This window comes from Protopterus annectens, chromosome 10.part0 (genome assembly GCF_019279795.1).
Source record: "Protopterus annectens isolate FY-2018-M chromosome 10.part0, PAN1.0, whole genome shotgun sequence".
In the NCBI taxonomy this organism is placed as follows: domain Eukaryota; kingdom Metazoa; phylum Chordata; order Ceratodontiformes; family Protopteridae; genus Protopterus; species Protopterus annectens.
The window spans coordinates 1499599077-1499626290 of NC_056744.1; the positions used below are offsets into that span (position 1 = coordinate 1499599077).

At 39.8% G+C, this 27214-nt stretch overlaps 1 pseudogene; it reads right to left on the bottom strand.

The window, feature by feature from the left end:
• Positions 1-9282: 9282 nt before the first annotated feature.
• Positions 9283-27214, bottom strand: part of LOC122814315 — a 74959-nt pseudogene continuing 57027 nt past the window's right edge.

Below are 27214 nucleotides of genomic sequence, written 5' to 3' on the forward strand. Positions count from 1 at the left end.
GACTGCAAAATTCTAATAAGTCTGGTCAATACAATTCTAATTCTCGAGACTCTAATTTTTTAGGTGCCAGACTTGCTCATAGGTCCTGTCCTGTTGGCCAATCTGATTAACAGACCTGACAAGGTTGCTCCACAATGCTGCCTACTGTTCATGATTGTGGCAACCTATGGAAAGCAGGATGTGATGGTGGAGTTTGAGGGCATCCAGTATATCATCATTCTCTGTAGATGAAAACGGTGGATGTCTCCATCAGTACATCATTCCTGCAAGACAACAAGAAGGGAACACATTACAGGACTAGGTACATGGAAGTCCACTATGTACAGACCCTACACACACATAATGTCTTGCACTATCCACTGCTCCCTCACATGTCATACCCCACAGTCTGGCAACACACTACATGTGTGGCTATAACCAAGATAGTAGCAATACTGGGTAATGTCCATGTGTTCTGGGACAGATTCTGCTGTATGTCTCTACACCCATCACTGCAGTCTACTGTGATGTGTCCCATATGGGCAGTTCCCCACTAATATGTCATATGGCCGCTATTGGACAAATAGCAGTGTACTATTACAACAACTATATGCGGACAGTCCAGTAACACCAGTGTGCCACAAAGACAGAAAGCAATGCAAACCTGCTGCAGTATATGTTCCCTTTAGGCATCATACCTCTCAACTATACAGATGTTTGCAGAATGTCAACATGTTCGCCCCATAGATGTGGTCCTTTTTGCACAAAGGTATGGATGTCTGAGTAATGGTTATCCAGTCATTGATGGTTGCTGTCAGTAAATTAAAATATAATGTAACTGTCACACGTCAGACCCCTCAGAGAACACTTATGCCACAGTAATATCTGTTAGTTTATTCACATTCTTACTTTGTATGGCCATATGTATACTCTATCACTGAGCTTGTGCCTTTGCCCCCCAATTAATTATGGCTTTGTCCTGATTTCTTACTGTAGGAGGTTGAGAGGTATGTTACGCATACCTCTCAACCAGACCGGGACCAATGTCCATGAAACAGGGACTTATCCAGAGTGCATCAAGGACATCTAGGGACACTTTTACAATGTTAGTTCCATTTATATACACCCTTACTTAGCATTACTATGTCTTACATGTAATCCACTATCTGTGCTACAACAGCTGACTGTTGTAGGAGGGATTGACAGGGACAGAGCAGAGATGTGATTCAAAGCAGGGACAGTTGAGAGGCATGCCTGTAGGTGTTGGATAGCAGAGTATCATTGACATGTCAGTATCATAGATCTAATACAAGCCTACTGTTTTAATCCCTATTCCCCATACCTCCATTCTCTCATCTGCATCCCATTTTATGGGACATCTAGTACATACCAGCCAGAATGATGCACTCCTTTTTTTAAGTGTTCCTCTGCAAATGCTTTTTCACATACACTGTCTGTGTGAGTAAAACCACATACAGAGCTATTCCCCATAAGATGTTGCTTGCCTTTTGTAGGTACTTGCCTCTGCACCAAACTGTGGCTCAGATTTGCTAACTGCATCTAAAACAGTTGAATTGCACTATCATTGCCTAATGATATAGCAGCACACTGCAATATGCAAGTCCTTAATGTAGGCCTTGGCCCTTTTCTTAGTTGTTGAGATGGACATTACTGAAGTGTGGAGACTACAACATCATGGAGGGTGAGTACAAATACTGTCCACTGTAGAGATTTATGAACTATGTCTACAGTTTTGCCTCATATGTGTGGTCAATGTCCCATGACAGTGTGGTCATCTGGCAGTTCACTGGCCTGCATTGTGGGTTTAGGTGAGTATGGGGAGAGAAATATGTGAGTGTTACACTGCATACCCATTAGAATATGCATGATAATGCAGTAGGTGCTATTATATCAACTGACTGCCTTTGTAGGGGCAAAATGTGAAGCATGTCCCTATCCTTGGGCCTTTGCCCCCCCAAATTATGTATGGTTGTGTCTGGAGCCCTTGTTATAGGGGGGTGAGAGGTATGGTGGGTCTGTAGCAGCTGCCTTAACATACAGCTGTGTATGGTGCAGGCTGCAGCTGGTGCTGCAGCCTAGGGCACATAGGGTGGAGTGTGAACAGTTTGGAGGCCAGCAAGCTGTATGTGCAACTATGGCAGCAGTATCAACCCTGTCATTACAGCAGAGCCAGTGTATGTGTACCCTTTACAGTCCAATTGAGGCATGTGTTTAAGATACTCCTGTTATGCAACAGTACCAATAGCAGAGTATTAGGCGACGTATAGTTAGGTTATACAAATATGTGCAGTGTGTCCCTACCTGCAGGCCTTTACTTGCAAAACTGGGTAGCAGATACTTCAGTAGCAGTTACCTATGGGGAGTAAAACTGCATGACTCAGTCATTACCTGGTGTCTTCACAACAATGTAATTGAAGTGCAACACACTAGATTCAAACCCAGGACTGTGTGTGGCAAAATGCACTGTATGCAATGCAGTTAACAGACTCAGCTACTAAGGCAGTGCTGAAGCAGGTGCATTTGCCAGATATATGTGCAGACAGACAGGCTGTGACACGCGTTGTCTGCAGCCATCAATATATGCATGGCTTTCAAAGGCAGTTGTTCTGCAGTAGTTGAACACATGTATTGCACCATTTATGCTGTAGCATGTGAGTTTATAGATGTTGGAGTTAAAAGGGAACATTTACCTGCTATCCCAGGCCTCACATCCTGCCATTATTATTTATTTGTCTGTCTACTGGTGTATTTTTGCATCAGAGTCTCAGGTACTCTCCCATTTTTCCCATTAGGTTTAATTTCAGTCTGTCAGTGGGAATCAGTATATTTTGCTGGAACCCCCTGTTTTAATTAAGGTCTGTGTGGTGTAGTGTGTTAATGGAGTAGGATTTAGTTGACAGTGGCCTGGGTTCGAAATTTGTTTGGGATGATTATTGTATGCATGTGCTTAACACTGTGAGAAATACATAGGCTCTTTAAGGCTTATTTAAGCAGATTTGTGCACTGTAGTGAGACACACAGCTCTGTGCAAACCCATGCTAAAAATTTAAAAAGAAAAGGAAAAAGGATGAGAGAACAGTGGTGAATTGGGGACAACCAGGGAGAAAAACATAGTGAAAGACAAGTGGGGATGTGCAGGAAGGGTTTAAGGAAGAACCATAGCTTTCCATTTCTTGTACTGCAACAGCTGTGCATTTTGACAGATTTTTGTGGATGAATTTGGACTCTCAAACCCCCAGAGAGATGGGTGAGGACACTATTAATGTGTTGTCAAGCCAATTGGATCAAATTAGTTATGTCCAGTGGGCATGTGTGTGAAATGGAGAGCTATGTATGGGGCAATATTTTTTTTCTGGGACAGGTGCCTTTTTTATGAGGAGAGAGTGGAATGTTGGGGAAGGGATATAGGTACATGTGGGGAGGTACGTTGGGTAGGAGAGGATGCAATTGCATACAGACAAGACAGACAACACAGCAGTCAGGGGTGATGTGTGACACATGAGGGGGTAAACACCTTGGATGGGGAGGGTATTGTGGAATCCGAGATGCATGTGCCTCCAGACAGCAGCAGTGGGACAGAGGTCTCTACTCATGGGCAGTCAACACTGCTCCTTCACTGCCCTGAAGGTGGCTGTGCTGGTGGCTGGGTGCCATGGACAGCTGGCCCTACCAGGTTGTCCAGTCTGCCTTCAATTTGATGCAGGCAATATTTATAGCTCCTATGAACAAACCTGTACATCATGGCCCATAGTCAATCTTGGGTGACTACCACTCCTCTGCCACTGCTCCCAAGGGGGGAATGGGCTTCATCCCCTGAGGCAGTTCCACCCAAAGATGGTGCCGGGTCAGCAGGGGGATATCACTGGCCTGGGTCCCAGAAGTGCTAGGACCCAGTGCCATGGCCAGTCAAGGTAGAGTGGGCAAATCACTGGGAACTGGCCTACCCTGACATGCTGTGGTGATGGAGGTATAGCAATAAGTATAGGTTAGTAAACAGCATGCCAGAACATTGGAAATAAACCCATTACATTTCAATGCATATGATGTGAATAAAAACAATAAATAATAGAACAGTCAGTATATTAACAGCATACCAGTAACGGTTATGGCATAAGGCCAGCCGAATAGGTAATTCAAGAAGATATGTTAATATGCAACCATTTTAATACATACAATAATGAAACACATCCCCCAAAATACAGTTTAATGTGACAACATATGTTAATAGTAAACCATAAGCAATGAATAATGATAATACATATATGAAGATAAGGGGCAGGAGAGAAATACAGTCCATTAATACCATTATAGGATATATAGCTGACAATAGTACTGCTATCTACTCTACAGGTCTGTCCTTTATTTATGTGTAAAAATGCCCTATTGCTGCTGCAGCACATACATAATTGTCAAGCTATCCACATGGGACAGTATGGGCCAAGCAGTAACACCAGCAGGTACACAACTACACAGAACACTTGCACATCAGGTGGACCTATATAACTACATAGGTTACTGTGGGCTGATACTTTGCAATTTACTTAGTCATGTCAATGGTAAATCTGTGACAGAGGGATTACACACTAATAATTACATTATGGGATAGCTTGACACTTGAGAGACATGTATGTGTACAGTACAGAGTGTAAACAACTATCATGCTTTGCTTGCCAGGTAGGGGGATAGAATCCAATAGAAGTAACTGCAAAGGACATTTGCATCAATTGCATTAACAGACACTCCAGGCTTACAGCCATATGAAAGATTATACATTTTATTTCATTTATTTTATTATTATTAGTATTATTATTATTTCCTTTATTTTAAGCTGTATTTTCACATTTGTTGTAATGATTGCAACAGTCTGTGACATCTAAGCACACAATTATTTACTCATAATATGGACTACCTCACCCATTTACCTGTAGTTCCTGTGGAGAGAATATCTGTTAACTTTACATGACTGATACTGCAATATTTAGTGCTACATAGCATTGGATTCGAACCCTGGTCTGTGTGTGGCAAAATGCACTTTATACAGAGCATTTAGCAAACTGAGCTACTGAGTCACTGCTGATGACTGACTGATATTTGCCTAGAGCTCACCTGGCACCAACATATGACCTGGTAAGAGTAGTATAGTTTTATACTAGACTGCAGTGACAGTTGAACACGCATGCATGAAATTCAAGCATGACGGAGATAGTAGTTAACCTATATATTACTACATAGAATGAAGGTGTACACAATATATTGCTAATGTGTTGAAATATTTGTGAATCCAACAAACAATATCTGATTATGGGTTGTTATTTGCAGTCTACAACTATTACACTGTGATACCTGACTGCAGAACCATAAATCACAGCCTGAATGTATATAATTGCCATGCAATGGTGATAACAAGAAAATACTGATGTACACAATTTACCTTGGTATTATTGCTCTTAGTTCACATGTTGTTGCAGAACAGTTGTTATAAATCATTTCTTACAAAACAGCTCTGAATCTGCACTTACTGCACAACATACTTTATTAGATATACCTCCATGCAGGTACTGATATTACTTCATGTTTTTATTGCAGAACACTTGTCATAATTGATTTCTTGCAAAACAGTCATAATTCCACACTTATTGTACAACAGACTTTATTAGAGATATCTTCTTGTAGTTATTGGTATATTTTTGAGTATTTTACTGCACAACAGTTATTATGCAGGTGTTGCAATACAGCTATAATTCCACAGTTGTTGTACTACAAACTTTATTGCATATATTTTATTACTGTTAATGCTTTACTCTTCACTGCTTATGGCACTACAGTTGGCAGTATGCACTTATTACAGTACAGCTGTAAGTCCTCATTCACTGCAATACAATCTTTACTGTATATTCTTAATTGCAGTTAATGCTTTACTCTTTCTTGCTTATTTGACTACAGATAGCAAAATGCATCTGTACTCACCATACTCACTGTGCAACCTGGCCAAGTGCCTGGCATGCTCCTTGCTGTTGTGAGCCCTCTCCTCTGCAGCTGTTGGTAGAGAAGCACACCATTATGCATACCAATTTATCCGACATTCAGATTAGGTATTGGTAAAACAAAGATAAAACTACTTACAAACTTGTAAGGCATTTCTTGCCCAAGCTTCTTGGACTCAGGCGTCCAAGAGATCCCCCTTCCTACATCAGGTCATCATGGTGGTGATAGACCTGCTCATCTGTGTGAGGAATACCTGCCACACTGGTGAGTTCATATGTACAGGGCCTGTACCTTGCACTCTGAGCCCTGAAACCCTCCCTGCAGCAGCTGGTCTTCAAGGTTTTTCATCAGGAGTCCAACCATGACCCTGGACTCCTGAATGCCCCACCACTGTGCCCGGAAGTAGCCATCCTTTCCAACAGCAGCCATAGTCACTACACAGGTAGAACTCCAACAGATTATGCTGTATCCACACCTAGTGAGCTTAATATAGCCTGTTTTTCTTGCCCTTAAATGTCATTGGGCAACATTTAAAAATGTGGCATGTCACTTAGCAGTACACAAATCAGTGCAGCTAAGCTATGCTCTTTCAAAAACCCAAAGACCTGTCCGCTTAGCAGTGCTTAGACATGTGCAAACCAGCCAAGAGTGCCAAGCAGTGCATAAACATTATCAGCCGTTAGCATGTCTTAGCAGAGCTTAGATGAGTGCAGAAGGCCAGGATTTATAAATAATATGCATAATTTGTATTTCAAAATAAATGCTTATTTGCTTTTCGTTCCTACTGCACATGAGGGTGTAACTCTACCCATTTAGCTACATGGATATGTAGAAATTTGCTATACCTTTATATATACCTCTGAGCTACCTTTAAGCAGTGCTGTGCATGGGGCAGTGCCATGCAAACCCGCTCAGCTATGCTTAAACTTGACCTTTAACTAAATAATTAAATACATCTGTTTTCGATATTTAGATGTCTGGCAGGTGTCTCAGCACCACTTAGCACTGCTGCACTCTGTGCTGCATCTTGCAAATGTTTAAAAAAAAAAGAATTAAATTACATTGATATAATGCAATTGGACAGTGCAGGGAGAGTGTTACTCATCTGTGGGCAGAATTTGCACCACACACCCTGCACTGATTCAATAAACATGTTCCATGACTCTCCCTTAGCAACACACCATGATTAATATGCATGGTGCACTGCTGAGAGGGAACTATGTATACAGACATGGTAGCATTCTGTGTAGGCTCTACATTATGCCTATGTGGATTTAATCTAGGAGCATAACTTGACCAGTCTGCATTGCAGTAACTGTGGAGAATATAACTGAACTGAGCATGTGGTATGGGGGCTGATATATTCCCTAAAAATTATTGAGTTTCTAGATGATTTGAGGTGCACTTTAGAAGGTTTTTTTCCTCTACACTTTTGATTCAGTGATGACATGACCAAAAATCTTGACTGAGGAAAAAAAGTCAGTCTTACTATTCGGCTATGCTTTTTCCTGCATTCTTTCTACACAGTTAACTGGACCAGATTGTATTATAACAGTAGTGGAAGAAATGACCAAATTAGGCTAGGGATATGAGTGCCATGTTTTTCTAGATGCTCTGAGGTGCATTTTAGAAATTGTCCTCACCAGTTTTACGCAATGATGTCCTGAAAAAAAAATCTGAACTAAGGAAAGAAACTCAGTCTTAACTGTTCTTTCTGCATCATTTCAATACACCCTAACTGGGGCAGACTGCACTACAATAACACTAGGACAAATAACTAAATTGGCCAATAATTGAATACAATGCCCCATTTGGTATGTACCTCTCCAAACACCTACACCAGCTGGAAAGGCCACAAAAATACCTAACAAAGAGAATACATGGCCTCCAACACCTGTCCTATGTGGAGAGGCTCAAATCTTTATCACTACTTAGTATCATACAGATTGCTCAGAGGTGATCTCTGTCTCTCCAACAAGGCAATCTCAAACCCTTCCCTACTAGAGTTGCTCCATATCCATAAGTCTAACTTCTCGCACATTACCTGATTGAAAGGTTTAAATCTAATATGTGACATTAACAAAACCTGCTGGGGAGACAAGTTTGTCTCCGAAAGGCTGTCCCATCTCTGGAATAGACTCCCCATACAGGTCAGAGAGAGTATGTCGCTGATCCTCTTCAATTGCAACCTTGATGAGTGGATTTGAAACCACAAATTTGTCCCAGGGTTTCCACCTGTGTCCCTTATTGATAAGGGCAACAAATGCTGATTTAGGTTTCTTTTCTGGGGATAAACTCTTGGCTAGGCTTGTAAGGGTCCCAGAGCCATTAGCCTAGTAACCTCCTATGATCCTATAAGCCTATGATCCTATGGCAACTAGGTACCTGAAGCCATGGTTTTCGTGTCTGTTCCAAAGTGCGTTTTAGAATTTATTTCCCATATTTTTTGTTTAATGATGCCCAAACAAAAATCATTACTAAGTGAAGAAATTAACTTTATTTAAAGCCCTTTGGTATTAGACTGGGATGAAGGCACTGATTGCTACAATCCTATATTTCAAGTAGCTGCCGCCAAACATATATATATATAACATGCCTCCTCACCCCTATCCCAAAAGTTGGCTCCATTCTCTGTACCTCTCTGATGTCAGACTAGGACAGACCTGAAAGGACAAATAGAACATATTTCAAACTGCTGCTGTCAGATGCATATATCAGCATGCCAGCTTATTTTCAAAAATAACCTGTATATGCAGTCATTATTTATTAGGAGAGAAAAAATAAACAATAATACTAATCAATTCTAACTTGTTCCTAAACAGTTCACTGCACTAAACAAGCTACAGTGACCTTTTGTGCTCATCTTCTTGGTTTGTCAGGAAAGTTAAAGAAATAATGACCACACTGCCCACAACCCCCACACAAGCATCAACAACATTTTGTATACACAACTATGAGGTCGGACTGTGAGGAAATATATAGCATTTGCAGCTCACATCCTACAGCAACCTTCTGCCCACACTTCTGAGCACAGCTGGTTTTAGACTCAATGAGGTTCAGGGCACAGGCCATTACCAAGCCTGTGTTAAAATCCACTTTTTCATGTTTGAGTGTTGGGGCTGCCAGGCTCACAGAAGCTCTGATAGTACGGCTGTTCTGTGATGCACTTTGTGCCTTATTTCTGAAAGAGAGTGTGTGCATGTGCACAGATAAAAATTAGTGAGTTTATTTTTTGCAAATATACATGAACACATATACATTGACCCTACCCCTAAAAGCCCAGTCTATCACATAAGCTTAAAAAGCAAAAGGCAGAATTTGCAGAACCAAGCTAGAAACTTCATTACTTTCTGTGACATACAAAATCGCTACAATTCTCTGCAGAACAGGATCACTCTCTCCTTCATTTTCCTGGCAAATAAGCTCAATATTTCTCAGTTTTCCAAAGTAGAAGTCCCTTTCTTTCTCCAAGTCTTCAACTGTGATTTTTAATAAATGTTTCTGCTGAATTAGTTCTGCGGATTCCTCATCTCCACCACCCACACGTCCAGGCCTCTTAGGAGCCGCTACTGATTTGGGGGCAGATGTAGTTTTGGGGGCAACAAGCTTCAGTGGAGCAATTCTTGCCAGTTTTATAGTCATTGCAGCTTCTTTCTTTGGAGTCCTGTTTTCTGAACCTGAAATTGGACTGCCATCTGTACTCCCAGTACTTAATGTCTTTTTGGGTTTAGATATAGCTGGTGCAGCAGGAGCGGAGGACGTTTCCTGACTTTGTCGTGCAGCCACTGGATCATATTATTTTCCATCATAATTTGCATAAATTTTTTTTTAAACCACTGAACAAATGTAAAGTTGTCTTGAAATTTTCCTTTCACTAATTTATCCACTGGAATCATTTTATCTACTCCCATTTTTTTAAAAACTTGCTTGAAGAATTTTGAAGTTGTGAATAAATGCATGTTCCAAGTTTTCCTGGAATTTCACTTGTAGAAACTCATTGACCTAAGCCGGCATGTCATTCCGACTCAGTGCTGACTATCACATAAGCTATTGTGATTTTTCACACAAGTGCACACATACTGACATTGGTCATAGCAAGCCACTTCTATCAGTATATGCATACATATTAGATACTTACCTATGACAAATTTTTTTGGTGTTGGAAAAAAACGGTGTACATGAATAAACATGCACAAATACACGGAAGCTACACATACTCCACACAGAAGAAGCCACAGCCAAGAACTGAACAAGAGCTATACATTGTGAGACAACACTATTCACTGCACCACTGTACCAATAATTACTTTTACACACCTATTGCTCCTGCCAAACCACCAAAGAAGGTACAGTGCTGATGCCTGTGACAGAAAGGGTGAGAAATTATGGTCATCTTGTTGCACTTAAATAAATTGCACCCTCCAACCCCCCCCCCCAAACACACGATTCATAGCAATAATATTTGTGCACTGATTGTTGAAAATACATTATTTGACATTTCTCCTGTTTGACATTAATCCTGCCATGCCCAATCAGTGTGACTACTATTTAACAGTGATTAAACAATAACAGTGGTAAATCACTTGAATTTGCTAACAACCTACAAACCCATCAATTATACCCACTTTCTTGCATACATCTCAGATAAATAAATAAATGATGGTCACAGTATTATGGTTACAGTAATAAAGCATTCCATCTTACTTCACATAAATGCACACTAGTCTTGCAAAGCCAGATCTGTGACTGTTTAAACTGAACAAATAACAAAAGGGTCATCTACTTTAATTCACAAACAAGAAGGTCCTATCCTCCACCCAGTAGTTAAAGTCAGTTCTGTGTGCACATCAAATGTCCGATTGTGATAAACAAATGATGGTCATGTAATGAATTTTAACCTTATAATGAATTTTAAAGTATTGTGCAACACAGCCAATTCCAGAAAGAAGCCCACAAGCTGGATTAGTGACCAAAATATTTTATTCGATCAATTCAATTAAATTCAACAATAAGAATAAAAAATAAACATAGATACTATGATACTTAAGTGTCAATGTCTAACACAGTGTATGAAAAGCTAAAAGAATATTTATTAAAAATAATAGTTGATAAAATCCTTTTCTAAACTAAAGTGTTTTTTATTTTCCATTTTGGAAAGGAAACTACTCAACCCAAGGGGTGTTCTATGGAGGGATCCCATTGAAGCTAGAAAGCTAGTGTGGCAATTAGGACTAGATGCCACCCATTCACCAGGCATTAATGATTGTGTTTCCATTGTCGCTGTGCTGAAAAAGAAAGCCCTTAAGTTATAGGAACAGTAATGGATTTTTATAAAAACAGCATTTTTAAATACAATTTTAAACAGTATCTTATGAGAATAAACATGTGTTGGTGTATATACTCAAAGCTTTGCAAAAAATATATTTTAACAGAATATAATTAGTTTACGATAGGGTTTTGTCAAATTTAATTTCTACAACTGAACTGATTAACTTACTTAATTATTCAGTTAGTATGCACATTGATTTTTGACTGGGTAAAATACATATACAGGCCAATGGTAGTGAAACATTATGTTCTGAAAAAGTCCATTTTCATTTATGCACAAAAAGCTGACAGTGAATTGTGTGCTTAAATGTATGTTGTTTGAATAAAATATTTTGTTCACTAATCCACATCATGGGCCTTCTTTCTGGAGTCTGCTGTGTCATGGTATGCTTCCTATGGTGGATCCTCTTGTCGTTTATACACTACATTCGAGTTTGGTATCCACCATTTATTTTCTTAATTTTTAAGTATTCTAAGTTGTTTCACACAAATCATGTTAGCTCTGCAAAACTAGCATAAACAATAAACAGCAATAAGTCATTTTCTTCCACAAACAACCCCAACAATTGTAGGTATTTTGTCTATGTACATCCCACATGCCCAACTCTTATTAAATAAAAAAAAAAGCTGTCACAACCACTTATAGAAAAAATTGGTGACAAAGCCAAAATATTGAGGAAAAAGGGTCCAAAAATCAGGAACAACTTGTAAAAAAATTACTCTTTCATTGCATTACTGAATAGCTGGTAGAAAAATAAGTTTACATATTCATTTGTTTGAATGATAGGAGGCCAGGAACTCAAATGTCAGTCATTATATAGCAATTACAACCCTCTATACCTTAGCAAAACAAGAAAAACAAGTTAAGGAAAACAAACCAAAAACAGTGAAAATCTCAGTGAGGTTCATAGCTCTTAACTTACTTAATAAGAAATCAGAGACAAAGACATAAATAATGAGGGGCCGAAAGTCCCAAGTTCACTTACAACTTTTAATTATTACTCCAAATTAATTTAAAAAGTTATAGAACATCGGGTTTTGTATCAACATATATTTGTTGAACAACACAAAGCACAAAGTGATAATGTCTGGTTTATAGGTGTTTACCTGACTAACAACCACAAGGGCCTTTTTAAGCCTAGCCATGCATCCCAAATTTCTGAGGGTTCTGGTTCCCTTGACAAGTGTAAGTAAGCATGGGCCTGGGAGATGAATCACTTACAAGCAGGGGCCTGGGAGATGAACCATTAACAGGCTGCCTGTGTGCAGTAGACATAGGTGCTAAACCAGGGATTAATTTCCTGTTCCCCATCCAATTGTTCACATTACAATTGAATTGGATTAGGGAGGAACTCTGCTTTGCATGGATGGGGAGCCTGTTCCAGAGAAGGAGTAATCTCTGGGACATATACCTGTCTCTCCAACAGGTCCTATTTATATCACAGGCAATGTTTAAATCTTTAAAATGGGTAATTCTGGTGGTGTTTGTTTTGCAGCTATGCATGTGGTCCACCAGAGTGGGGTCTGCCAATGCTTTGCGTGCCAGGCATAGATCTCCCCCAACAGCCTATAGGAGATGGAATACAGGGATAGGGCCTTGAGGCGGTCTGCGTAGGGCATGTTACTTATGCCCTGTAATCTTCTAGTGAGGAATCTCTTTAGATATTCCAATTTTTGGCTATGCCATGCCTTCTTAGGTACATACCAAAGGGGGCACTGTATTCAATGATAGGTCTAATGAATGCTGCATATGGTGGAGCAATGACCTCCTTGGATTTAGATGCCATACCTTTGTTTATAAGTTGCACAATGTAGAATAATTTTTCTCACTATTGTAGACATGTGATAGTCAAAGGCTAGATTACTGTCTATGTGTGTCCCCAACTCCCTGACTACTGGGTCAGCGCTAGGGGTTGTGTTGTCAATATGATGTTACCTGGGATGACTGATTTCCCAAAGGATACTATAATGCATTTCTTGGAATTTAGTTTTTGTCCATGGCTTTGACACCAGTTGTTTGTGCCAGCACTTCCTGGAGAACATTTGTGTTGGTTTGGGATTCAATTGTAGCTCCTAATTTGCAATCATCTGCATATTTATCCATCCAGAGGCTACTGACATTGGCCTTGACTTCAAAAATGTAAATGCCACAAAGGAGTGGTCCCAGAACTGTTCCCTGAGGGATTCCGCTTGTGACTGGCCTCTTTGTAGAGGTGGTCTCCCCAATTCTAACTTCCTTGGTCCTGTCTATGAGCCAATTGGCTATCCACTGGGTGACATAGGGGGTTGTATCTAACTCCCTGAGTTTTTCAACAATGCTTGAGTGGGGTATTGTGTCAAATGCCTTGACCAAGTCAAAGTAGGCAATGTGAGTCATTCTGCCCTCATCCATTGTTTTGGTAACCTTCTCAAAGAAGTCCACAAGGTTGAGTAGGCATAACCCACCGCTGACAAAACCAAATTGGGTTAAGACACTCAGAACAACAGGCTTTGCATCAACATATATTTTCTCAACAATAAGTAATATGAAAATCAAATATTTACCATTACTGACTGACTGCAAACAATGATTTAGAAGAAAAAATAATGTTTTAGAGGGAAAATCAGGCTTTATATCAACACAAATGTTTTGAAAAAGGAGTAATCTAAGGTGATTTTCTGACTGTAATCCTTGTTAAATTACCAGAAAAAAAAATGTTTTAGGAGAAACAGTGCAGAAATATGAAGTAATACCAAAACCAGAGACAGCCAAGAGGGATAGGTATGTCATACTTTTCCACCTGCAGGCATATAAAATCTGCACAAGGGTCTTGAAAAGTGGGTAGTTAGCCCAAAAGCTGGACAAATATTAAATGTAAAATATGCATACCAGTTAACCCATAACTCCTCCTACCTCCTGTAGGATTTCATGAGATTTTACTCAAATACAATTTTAAAGGACTGAGAGTGACAAAGTAATGCAAAAATAAGCAGACTATCTAGGTAACTGATAACTTCAAACCAAGGAAAGTGGGCAGGGAGAAACTGAACGCACAGGGCTTACTGATTGAGATTTGTCTATATTACAACTAGGGTCAGCTTTCAACATGATTACTATATCTGAAGCTATTTTATTACAGAAAAATATTAAAGTATCTGCAACTAAACTGTTCACAGCTAGTGAGTTATATACTGCAAATCATTTTTTGCAGCTATTTTAAGGTATTCCAGTTTTTCAAAACATAATATGCATATGGATTTATAAACTACCATTGCAGCTATCAACTGTTCCCAGAAAGTACTATGAATAATCCAAGGGAAAAAATGAATATGCTTGACCCTAGAATAACTGACAAATGTTTCAAGTACACTTCTGTAAATGTGTACTTTAAAAAAATGTGATAGCAATAAAAAGTATGTCTAAAATCACATTTTAACATTTACAAATGGCAGGCAAATGCATTCTAAACAAATAACTGAGCTGACCATTCTTTGTACTGCAGGATTTACATTATTTTATTATGAAGAGATTTTCTGATTACTGCCTTTATTCAATTGTACAATTTCTACTACTTTTTGCATGACTTACTGATTCATAACGTAATAGATCAACCCTATGACTATTCATAATAGCCTCACTACTGATGATTAAAAACAAACGTTCTGTGCTTATCAGTTCAGCCCTACAAATGTATGTTACAAATAAGCCTACCCTACCACACAATCAGTTCAGCCCCACACCTGTATGTTACAAATAAGCCTACCACACCACACGATCGGTTCAGCCCTACACCTGTAAATTACAAATAAGCCTACAACACCACACACAAACACACACTAATTTCACAAGGCTCGCATTACTCTATGTACGTACACCAGCTGTACAGTAATGTCTTTCTCCTCCCACCATCACTTTGTATCACTGTTAAATTCCTGTTGCTGTTATGGTCGGTTAGTTCACAGTACAATTAGCACTTTGCTTCACCAACTGCATTGTAAGATAAACAGCTACTCATTACTTCTTTGCCCATCAGCAGAACACAGACCTCTCAGTTATACAGACTTAGGCAGTATTTTCCTTACCCGTGAAACACACTGCAGCTTAGGCAAAACTACTGGTCATGAATATCACAAATTAAGTATAATCATATTACTTTCCTTCACAAGGTATAAGAATCACTTTTTTCCAAATGTAGCAAGTAGTACTATGAAATGGTAATGCAAGTACATGAAAGTTATTGTCCCAATACTTCACGCAGCTCCTTTAAGGAAAGAGATCTGTTGTTATTCTCCTGCTCCACTACCTACAATGCATGCAAGTGTCATGTTTAATCATAGCCTCACCTCAGGCTTTGTGCCCACTGAGTGGTGCACAGCTACAGTTATCCTACTCCGCAAGGCGGGATCCACCTTGGATCCTGGGAACTACCATCCCATCAGTCTGATGAGCCTGATCTGCAAGGCCATGGAATGTATTATCATGGAACTTATAAACGAAGACATTGGCAACCTTCAAACACTGGACCCCACCCAGTTTGGGTTCGTGAAGGCCAATCATGTCTCCTGAACCTGAATGACTTCTTCGAATCAGTCTCCAGAGCCACAGACAAGGGTAAGACGCTCCACACAGCCTATCTGGACCTTGCCAAGGCCTTTGACACCATCCCCCACTCTGGAATCATAGATAAACTTACTAAGCTGGGCATAAATTCCTACATCACTCGATGGATTGCCAACTGGCTTACTGACAGAACCCACACTGTAAAAGTAGCTGACTTCAAATCCAGCTCCAGACAACTGACAAGTGGAGTACCTCAGGGTTCAGTCCTGGGACCGCTCTTGTTTGGCATCTACTTCTCTGAAGTACAGGCCAACACTAAGGGACTCTCGCTAACTAAGTTCGCAGATGACTGCAAACTGGGAGCCATTACTGAATCCCCAAATGATGTGGATATTCTACAAAAGGGCCTTACTGAAACAGATGCTTGGTGCCAGAGCCATGGGCTCAAGCTCAATGCCAAGAAGTGTACAGTTATCCCCTTTGGGAAAAAACATGTACCCATGAATTACCACATAGGTGGCAGTACACTAAACACTGAAAATGTGATAAGAAACTTAGGAGCACCACATCGCCACAACAGTCAGGAAATCCTTCTATGTGGCACACTTCATCACTAAGGGCTTTTCATCCAGAAAAAAGGAGGTCATTGTCCCACTGTACTCATCCCTCATTAGACCCATCATAGAGTACAACGCCCCATTTGGTATGTAATTCACAAGACATCTGCAATAACTGGAAAGGCCACAGAAACACCTCACTAAAAAAATCACAGGCCTATAGCAGATGTCCTATGCTGACTGACTAAAAAAAACTCCAGCTATACTCTGTCGCATGTCGTCTACTCAGAGGTGATCTCTGCTTAACATGCAAGGCCATGTCAAATCCAGAGCTGTTGGACATGCTGCACTTAAAGAAATCCTAATCCATCAGAGCCACACACTCCAGGGACCTAAACCTTGTCATCACAATGAATAAAATATGTTGGAGGGATAGGTTCCTGACCCAGAGACTCCCCATGCTCTGGAATGCACTGCCCATACATGTCAGGCTGAGTGCCTCCTTGGCCCTCTTCAAAAGGAACCTTGACGATTGGATGGGAGATAGGAAATTTATCCTGGGGATCATGTCAGTTGCCCTGCTAGACAGGGGTCCAAGGAAATAAATACTGTGGGAGCAAATAGCCAGGGAATTGTTATGGCTAGGCTTGCATAGGGCCTAGGGCTGATAGCCTAGTACCAACCTATGAACCTATATGCTGGGCTGGGACTGAGCAGCAGGTTTTTAAAAAACAGTCATTTCCATATAATAGCAATGGAATAGAAATGCACTCACATATACAAATAATTAAATAATTACATTAAACATAACACACACTGAGCATAAGACTGTCATTTGAATGTGGCAAGACCTTTTGGCAGCACAATGAAAACTGAAAGGCAATTAGTAAGGTAGCATGTACTGGATATTGGCTGTTTTTTGTGTTTCAAAAACTAGCAGTTAATTTATCCATAGCCTTGCTAGTACACACTAATATTCCTCTCCATCTCCAGTTACAGATACTGCACATTATTAATAAATCTGTTCCAGGCCTATATGCTATTTTAACTGGAAAACATAACTTGATACAGCTTGCCCAATGACAAACATGGATGCACAGCCTGACTCTGCCTGATTAGTCTTATTGTATGAGCACTGTACCTGTGTTCCTACCACACACCTGTGGCATGCATGCAGTAGGATATTTTTTCACTGCTTCTTTAATTACAAAGTACGTCTCTTACACAAACAAAAATATCTACTTTCTCTCTTCATGCACATCTAAACTCCAGTGTTAGCAAAGTTAGTGTGCATTGCCTTTTACATACACAGAAATTATACAAAAAAAATGATTATCCCTATATGTAGAAACATTTTCTACTATTAATGAATTTGTTCATATGGTAGGAGTGAAAGGCAGTATTAGTGAAAATGTGCAAAATATTAATTTACTTATTTATGTATTACTAGGAAAGTTTGTCATTTTAATGTACTTCCTGAATGATGTGTTCATTAGTAAGAGAATGTAAAGAAAACAATAAAAGCAAAATAGAACTTACTCCTATACTATATATAAGCTACACTGTTATCAATGTCCATTTTCTGTGACAGGTAGTTCAAAAGGTTAGATGAAACAAGACTCTTTTTGTGTCATATGCAGCAACATCAACACTCATGCAATGCTTGCCCAGAATTAACAACCATGCAGTGAATGTATGCAGAATGTTGAGAAAATTCAAGAGTTGCTGTAGGTATTACTGTCATCCTTTTTCATAAAAAAAAGCTTCCTTGACTGGAATGTATTTATAAAACTGCTAGTTCTGTAAAAAACATGCAAGGCATGGTCAGATTGAAAATCTATGCCATATATTGACTTGTGGCTGTAATTCAGAGAATAACAAATAAATTGTTATAGTTGAGAAGTATACCTCATAGATTACTTTTCAGGTAGTGGCATCTTTCTGATTTTATTTATTTACTGTTTCCTATTTCTTTACTAAATAGTGAAATCAGGAAAAAAATGAAATCAGAAAGACAACACTAGTTGAAGGGCACCCTAACTGGCTGCCTAGTTTGTGTATGTGTAAGTCCTGCCCTGGTTGTACATATAGAGATTTCCTATCATGTTAACAAATGATTAAAGCATCAAACACACTTTAATCGAACGTGTTTGATCAAAATGGTGAAATTCCAAAAGCACTGAACAGTGATTTTTTTTTCCCCGGGAAAAAAAAATCACTGGGCCGTTTCCTCCACTGTGGTGCAATCTTGGAGTCGGTATATTTAAGTAGGGGTGTGTGGGAGCGAAGCCTCCCACTTTATTTTGTGTTTTTTTTTTTTTTTACGAATCAGTGATTTGTTTCCCTGGGAAAAAATGCAGATTCATGTTTTCGGCATTTTGGATTTTCGATGTGTTTGGGTCTATTATACAGCGTTCGCTGATATAATATAGCTCTCATATAGAGACACAGCTGTATCTGTATTCAGAAGGGTGAAATAGCAATGGTATGATTCATAGTCAGTCTGTGCATGCTTTCATGTCTGAGAAGGAATTAGACTTCTGGCTTGTGTACTTGCTGCCTTTCTGTTTGTACCAAATGGCAAGTTATGAATAGAAAGGCTGCGCATATATGTAGGTTCATAGGTAAGTACTAGGCTATCTGCCCAAGGGCAGCTGTAAGCCTAGCCAGAATGCGTTGGCTTTCACCGCCCCCTTAGATTAGTTCCCTGTGCCTCTGTCCAGCAGAGCCATTAGTTCCCTGTGCTTCTGTCCAGCAGAGCCACTGCAGTGATCCCTGGAGTAAATTTTCTGTTTCCCATCCACTCGTCAAAGTTTGTCTTGAAGAGTGTTAGTGAGGGGCTCTGCCTAATGTAGACTGAAATCCTGTTCCAAACCATGGGGAGTCTCTGGGACAGGAATCTATCCCTCTAGCAAGTCCTATTTATCATTGTGGTGAGGTTTAGATCCCTGGAGCGTGTGGCTCTTGGGGGTTTGTTTTTTTAGGTGGAACATGTCCATCAATTCTGGGTTGGACATGGCCTTGTATGTCAGGCAGAGATCACCTCTGAGTAAGCAGTATGCTAACACACTCTGGCTAGGCTTACAGATGCCCTCGGGCAGATAGCCTAGTACTTACCTCTGTACCTATGAACCTTCTAAGAATTCATTTTTCCACACAATGTACCTATAGAATCTCACTAAAGTTTAATTTCTTGATCTTAAGGAGCTTCTAAAAATTAATTTTTCCACACAATTGCAAATGTGTTTCCATATTTTCACTCTTTGCATCATTTCCATTTTGTCCTGCACATATTAATATTTATAGCATTAACGTACACCATCCTCTCTTCCATTCTTTCATTGCCTTGGCTTTTTATATAGAGAGACTTCCTCAGTGCATTATAGGGAAGTATCCTTCCTACCTCAAATTTTGTTTGTTTTTTGTTTTTTCTTTCTTTTGATACCTAAGGCTGACCATCCACATTTTTGCCTTTGAAATCATTTAAGGAGCTCAGTTCAGTTCTGCATTTTAGAACAACCATTACGTTTTATAACATATCTTCCAAGGAGCTTCCAAACAGGTAATTCCATTTCATTATAATTTTTATAAACTGTTCAGTTATGTTTATGTGTGGCTTAGTTTTTTTTTTTTTTTTTTTTTTACCCTGCAAGTCAGTTTATTTTCTTATAAAAATGGCATATAAATTATAATTCCTTTTATGCATAAGCATTGGATGAGCATCTTAGCATCTAAAGCATCCTCTGTTTCCTTATGTTCCAGTTTCTTTTTTATTTATTTATATATTTTTTAAAAACATCACTTTTATTTTTCACACTTAACAGTAAACCACATATATAGATACAGAAAATAGTTGTTAAAGCAATGTGAATAAACATAACATAACCTGATTTTGTCAGTTTTAAAACAACTGAGTATGACAGAGAATGCTGCTCAGTCCTGAAGAAGAAAACTGGCTTTCCTGAAGCTACATTCTTTAAAAGTCTTATAGGCATTTTTTTCTTTTCTTGATTTTCATACTAGATATACTTTAGTTTCCTTACGGAGTCATTTGTACTCGATGTGTAAAGTAGAATTAAAAAGAAAACAGTAGGCTGCACATAAAGGCAAGGAAAGCAATTCCTCATTGTAAAAGCATCCCCCTCTCTGACAAGTATAACATCCAAATAAAACTTCCTGCCCTGTAGAACTGTGTACAGTAAACCCACTTGGAGTATGCAAAATGGAAAAAAAACACAAAGAAAAGTAAGCTAGAATAGCATGGAAAATCATTTAACAAAGGGTACCCAATAGCCATACTTAATATTCAAAAAAAAAAAAGAGAGAGATTACCCCTCCCTGGCTCCCTATTGAAATGTCAGCACTTGAAATACCAAGTGCCGATAAGCTAAAAAAAGCACTGAAAATCCAGAAGAAGAATGAATCTTGAACATTACTCCTCTCCTACAGACTTCTTTTTTGAAGGGGGCAAGTCCCCCTTTATACCTCCCGATGTAGGGGTGAAACACCCCCACACTTATATTTGTCAACTCTGATCACCATACCTAGTAAAAGGAATAGCCTAAGAAAGGGCTGTCTCAGGCTTAGCAAATGAAAACTGGTTCTTTCGGCAATGGAGTCTCTTTGTTTTGGGACTCACTTTAGCTGGTCCCAACACTTCAAATAGCTACCAAAGAAGCCACTTCAATTTATATTATTGATTAACCTGTATCATAATAATTTGCTTATCCTGACAATGTGCATCCACTAAACCTACCACTTCTTCTATTGTGGAGCTAAAAAAAGTTTTCCACTTTCTAGTGATAATTTTTTTAGCTAAAATGACTATAATGAAAATAAGCTCTTTCAGCTTAATATCCACCTCCCTTTCTTCAGGAACCCCTAAAACACAACCTCTTATCTAATTTGACCTTATGATCAAAGTTAACATCCAATAAGCTATTTCAAGTCACTCAAAAAACATGTAGCAGTGCACAGTCCCAGAATATATGAGTCCAATATTACCTTTCCCCATGCCTGCAACTCTAACAATCTGGGTTAACCCCTGGAATTGTTTTCTGAAGCCTAACCTGAGTATGGATGCATTTATACAAGCACTTCCATGCAAATATTCTGAATTTTCTAATCATGATGACTGCTTTATGAAGACAACAAACCATCAACAAGTATTGCTTGCCTATAGCCATATCAGACCAAATGACTTCAGTCTTTCCTGAACTGATCACCAGCCTCATATAAATCAGCTTTTAAAATCCTGTAGACTTTGAAAATTGAGCCTGACTTAGGAAAACTGCCCTGTCTAATGTCATTAATCCATTTAACTACTTGTGGCCAATCTTGCTTCTCCTGATGAATCATTAATGAAGTTTTCATCATTGTTATTGCCTGAAAGTCCAAATATCCTTTCACTGGGTCTCCTTCCTAAGTGCATATTTGATTTGGAGTAATAAGCTGTTCCCAATAGTTCACTCATTTCTTAAGCTGTCTCCACCTAAAAGGTGCTGAAAAATTCAGTATGTTCTTGTCTCCCACCAACTGGCAAGATATCCTCTCTCCAAGCCTTCAATGGTTTCAGCAAAAAGATTATACTTATCTCACAAGCCAGATGGTCAGTTAATGGAGGAGAGATGTACCCTTTCCATCAGCTAACTTTATAAACATCTAAGCTCCCTAAGCAAAGGTTCTTCTCTTGAATTATCTTTTTCCAGCTTTCTGTTTTTTTTCTGGATTAAGTAGTCTTTCCAGTAAATATAACATCACTCCTTTGCTATAGATTGTGGCATCAGGAACTCCCAATTCCCCTATGTTTTAGAGAACAATGCTTTTCACCCACTGATCCCAGCCTTTTGACCCATCAAATAAAGTGTTTGATCTAGTTATCGATTTTCCTAAGATTTTCATTATCCAGAGGAGTCAAAAAATATAGCAGTCAATGCAGAACATGAAAGGCAACATGTGAATGCAAGAGCTGAACTCTCTGATCTAGCTTCAAAACCAAAAGTTTCAATTTCCTCAAGTTCCCTTGCAACTTTTGCAACACTAAGCCTTAGATTTTTTCAGGAAGCCTCCCCCATGCCTTATAAACTATGCTCCCAGATATCTAAGAGCTACACTGTCCCCCCATTGGAGAACTTGCTACACCATATGTGGGGGTGTGACTTCCCTCCTCTGCACCAGTAATCAAGATGCCTCAGTCCTTACCACTGACACCAGTGAGAGACGCTCACCTGGAACAAAGATAGATATACAAGGTATTTCCAGATGCACTATCTGCACTAAGCACAATTTCCCTAAGAGCACACAGGGAACATACTCCAATCTTGGGGTTGGGTTTGCCTCACTCTCTCCAGGCCCCAAATAACATTCTGCACTGACACAGCTATAGACTTAAGTCCTTAGCCAGGTGTTCCAAGCTAAGTCTTCAACCAACCTCTCTGTGAAATCAGTGCTGTCAGTGTCACTGTTCCAAGTAGCTGACACACCCATTCTTTGAGATTTGATTTACACACACACACACACACACACACACACACACACACACACACACACACACACACACACACACACACTCATCTGGAAAGGCTGGCACAGCTTTACCAGCTATGCCCAGGCTATAGGGTAGATACAGTGCCACCAGAACTCCCAGAAAGCCAACTACTCTAAGGCTCTTACCAGGGTACCCAATTATACTGAATGAAATTAATACTAATACCCATGGTAATGTTGACCAAAGAGTAAGGCTTTCAGGAGCAGGCACAGTGTCACTAAATACATATAAATACTCTCAAAGGTTAAAATATTCTCTAAAAGACCAGCCACAATGAAAAGTTTAAATATATTTAATAATAAATAATACAAGAACATGCAAATACTGAATATCTATTTACAATAAACACCTGAGTTTCAGACACAGGAAATATCAAAAATAACACAGATGGAGAGGTTCACACAGATACAGAAAAAAAAACAATACTTAACTAATCTCACTATATTCTTCTGACTGATCTAAAAAAATTACTGTCCCCTAGATCACTTACTAGAGCAATGGCATGGGTGAGTTGCCCTTCTTTGTCAGGTTTCACAAACAGACTGCTGAGACCTAAGTGACATCTCTCACTAATATCTAAATATAATTTTAGTGCTGGCTATAGAATAATATCACATTTGGTCATCTGACTCTGGTTCCCACACTATCCTCTTTATTAGGAACTAAAACAGAATCTAGCACATATGTTTTACAATACAAACACGTATAACTTTGCTAAGATGTGTTACAGCATCTGGAAGTTGTAAAACAATTTTAACACTTCCACTATCCCTACAGAGCTACTAAGCCAGGCTTCTAAAAGACATTTCATCTCTGGCCACAGTCAGAACTGTAAAATACAATCTTTATGGCTTAAACCAGGTAATTTAATTTCAGTCTATTTCTCAAATTTAGCTGGACTGTGACTAACCACTTCTCTTCCTGTATCCTCTGTTACAATATATTAACTTCAACATTTACAATACAGTCTGACATATAGGTATATTTTTTCTCTCCAGCAGGACCCACTATTGCAAATTTTTAACCCAAGCAGCTTTACAAATACATTTTTCAACACAACTATCTGTACAAATCGGTTTGCTAAACAAATGACATATACTTGTTTATAAAACTCCAGCTAACTATGTTGGCATATGTTACACATCCACTGCCCTACTCCTCCTGGCATAGCTGTCACTACCTCACATCATCACATCTCTTCCCCCCCTTTGAAGACTCAAGCCAGTTTTTCCAGTGACCCTGGAGAAATGTGGCTTGAGAAAAATGACCCTGTCTAGGAATACATTAACCCATACCCTGTCTTGAGAACCCATCTGCATTGGCATTGCAGACCTCACTACAGAGTATCATTCTCATGTTATATTCCTGCAACCCTGGGGTCCACCTTAGCAACTTGACATTTTGCTGGCTGGCTCAATGTAGCCATAGATCCCCCTCAGACTCCTCTGACCACCCACTGCAAATACCCAGCACAAAGGCCTCCCTATCATGGTAAGGCTTCATCATGCAACATGGTGCAGTTTGTGCCCCTGCTTCTTGTTTAGCAGTTCTACCATGTAGTTAACTCACTAACCTTCCTTATCACTTTGAAGTGTCCTTCCCAAGCTGCCTGCAGCTTATTGTATTTGACAGTAATGAGAACCATAACCTGCTGTCTCACAGCATACTCTCAGGCTTGAGCATCCTTGTCATACTAGACCTTTTGCTGCTGTTTGGTTCCTGCCAGGTTCTCCTGGTCCACGTCCATGAGCTCTCTAAGCCTTGTCATGAGGTTTAGGACACATGCCACAGCAGATTCCTTGTGGGATTCACACTCACCCTCCCACTTATCATAAATCAAAACTAAGGGCAGAGCCAATCCTAGCATTTTGGAGGCCCCCAGCAAGTTTCAAATTGGGGGCCCTACGTAGGAGAATATAAAGTGTAACTACATTCCCATCATGCCCCTTTCCCTGCCAAGCTCACTCAGCACCATTTAACGATCACTGCACAGTGTTACTACATTTGGGCTATTAGTAAACTTGAAGTGCCAGGTTACACACACTGATTGACATTTAGTACCAATGTTACATCATGACAAGACCATGTACCCATCAAGGTAGTCACGCACAGAAGTACACACACACACACACACACACACACACACACACACACACACACACACACACACACACACACTGACTGGCATTTAGTACCAATGTTACATTATGACAAACCCTGTACCACATCAAGCTAGCCAGTCCCACAGAGGTACACAAAGACATTGTGTAACATTCTCACAGCCCCTACCAAACTCCTAAACTCTCAGCATAATTAAAAAGCTGAAAATAACCACAGACCAAAGGTGTAACATCAGGGATAGTTGCAAACTTTGCTATGATAAACTTAGAAAGATATTAGAATAACAGAGTTTGCATTAGCATTCATTAAAAAATCAGCACATTCTGCAGAATTCTCAACCCCCCCCCCCCCATGTCTCAGCACAATTCTAGATGAGGTAAAAACAAAATAAAAAAAAAACAAGACAAGGACATAACATTAGGGCTTTAAAACATTATGCTTATGAACTAATAAAGATGGTATAATAACATATCCATCTTAAGAAGCTCAAGTCACTCAGATAAACTAGTTCGTATGGAATACGTGTTAGCTTCTTTAACACAAAATTAATGTTTCAAGGTGGAGCCACTGATTTTCTTGGAGGTCTCTTATGCAAAACCCCTTTAAAAAATATGTTGATATGGGAATGCCTTGAAAAAGTGGGATCCATGGGCAGACATGCTGAAATGGCAAACAAATTAACCTTGATAGAAGAGTAAGACAGGCAAATATTAAAACAACTCACACAAATATTGTAAAACAAGTGAAACACTACTCTGAATGGGTTCAGGTTATGTTTTTAGCACTGATTAGAAAACATTTTTCATTTGCTAATATATATGATTTTCTAGTAGAGGGCTTTCTTTCCCCCATTAGTACCTTCTGCGCATCTTCAGGAAACAAGTTCCTAATTGTTCCTGGCCAATTCCAAAGGAAGGGATAAACACTGTTGTTGGGGCAGAAGAGAGTCACCATAATGATCTTGGGAGAGACCTTCTGAATATTCAGAATTACCTTGAATATCAGAAAGGGTAGAAAAGCATACAGGAATATTAAAGTCTGAGGAAAGGAAAGGAAAAGGCATCTGTCTTCCAGGCCCTCTTGCATGAAGTCTTGGAACATAATTTTAATAGCTGATTGTTCATTGGGAAGGCAAAAAGATTTTCTTCAGGAACTCCCTACAGATGGATCAGAACTTCTTTCCATTCATGAAGGTCTGCCTTTGCCTTGTCCAGCTTATCTGCCACACAGTTTTTCTCTGACAGAATGCAGGAAGTAGAGTGAGATTCTGCTGTAAAGTTATATCCCATAACATGCCTAACCTGCAAAGGAGGTAAGACCTGGATGTCCTTCAAGGATGCATCTGCAGTCCTAACAAATGGGTTGTCCTGCCTCAGGCAGCCCTTCGGTCGGCCGGATTCCAAAGTCTGGGTCTGGCCTCGGCTGATGTCGTACTTCACCCGACGTCATAGCTGCTGTTAATCGGGTATAAAGGCATCAGCCGACGCCATTTTCCTCAGTCTTTCTTGCCGCGCGGTGCCCGAAGCAGAAGCTGTTCGCAAGTGCCGGTCGGTCAGATCCAGAGATTTCTACTACCGAAGACTTCTAAAAAGCTAAGTACCCCATTGGGGACTCTTTCTTGCCTCAGCCGTTGTCAGAAAAAGTAAATAATTGTTTAACTTGTGGGAAACAAATACCTCATAAGGATTTCCACTCTTACTGCCTTCCTTGCTTAGGCCCAGACCACGATGTAGCAGCTTGTCTAGCCTGTGCTTCCTTCAACCGACGGACACTTAGACATCGGTCGGAGTTTGCGGAGGAGTTTTTTGGTCCCGCTTTTGCTTACAAAATGCCGTCGGAGACTCCGACTTCACAATTAGCTAAAAAGCGTAAGGAAAAGGACCGACACTCACGGTCCGCGGTTTTGGCCGAAACCACGGTTAAGCCAACCGCGAGTGTCTCGGTTTCGGCTGAAACCGAGTCCTCGGTTCTTCCTTCGGCCAAAAGCATACCTTCTACAGCCGAGGCCTCTCACAGCATGGCTGAATCTGCTACTGAAATTTCTCCTGCTGTAGCAGGCACCCAGGATTTATCAGATACTATCCCTTTAGACATATCTACTCCTGCACGTGGAGCTGCTAGGCCCCCTGCATCCAT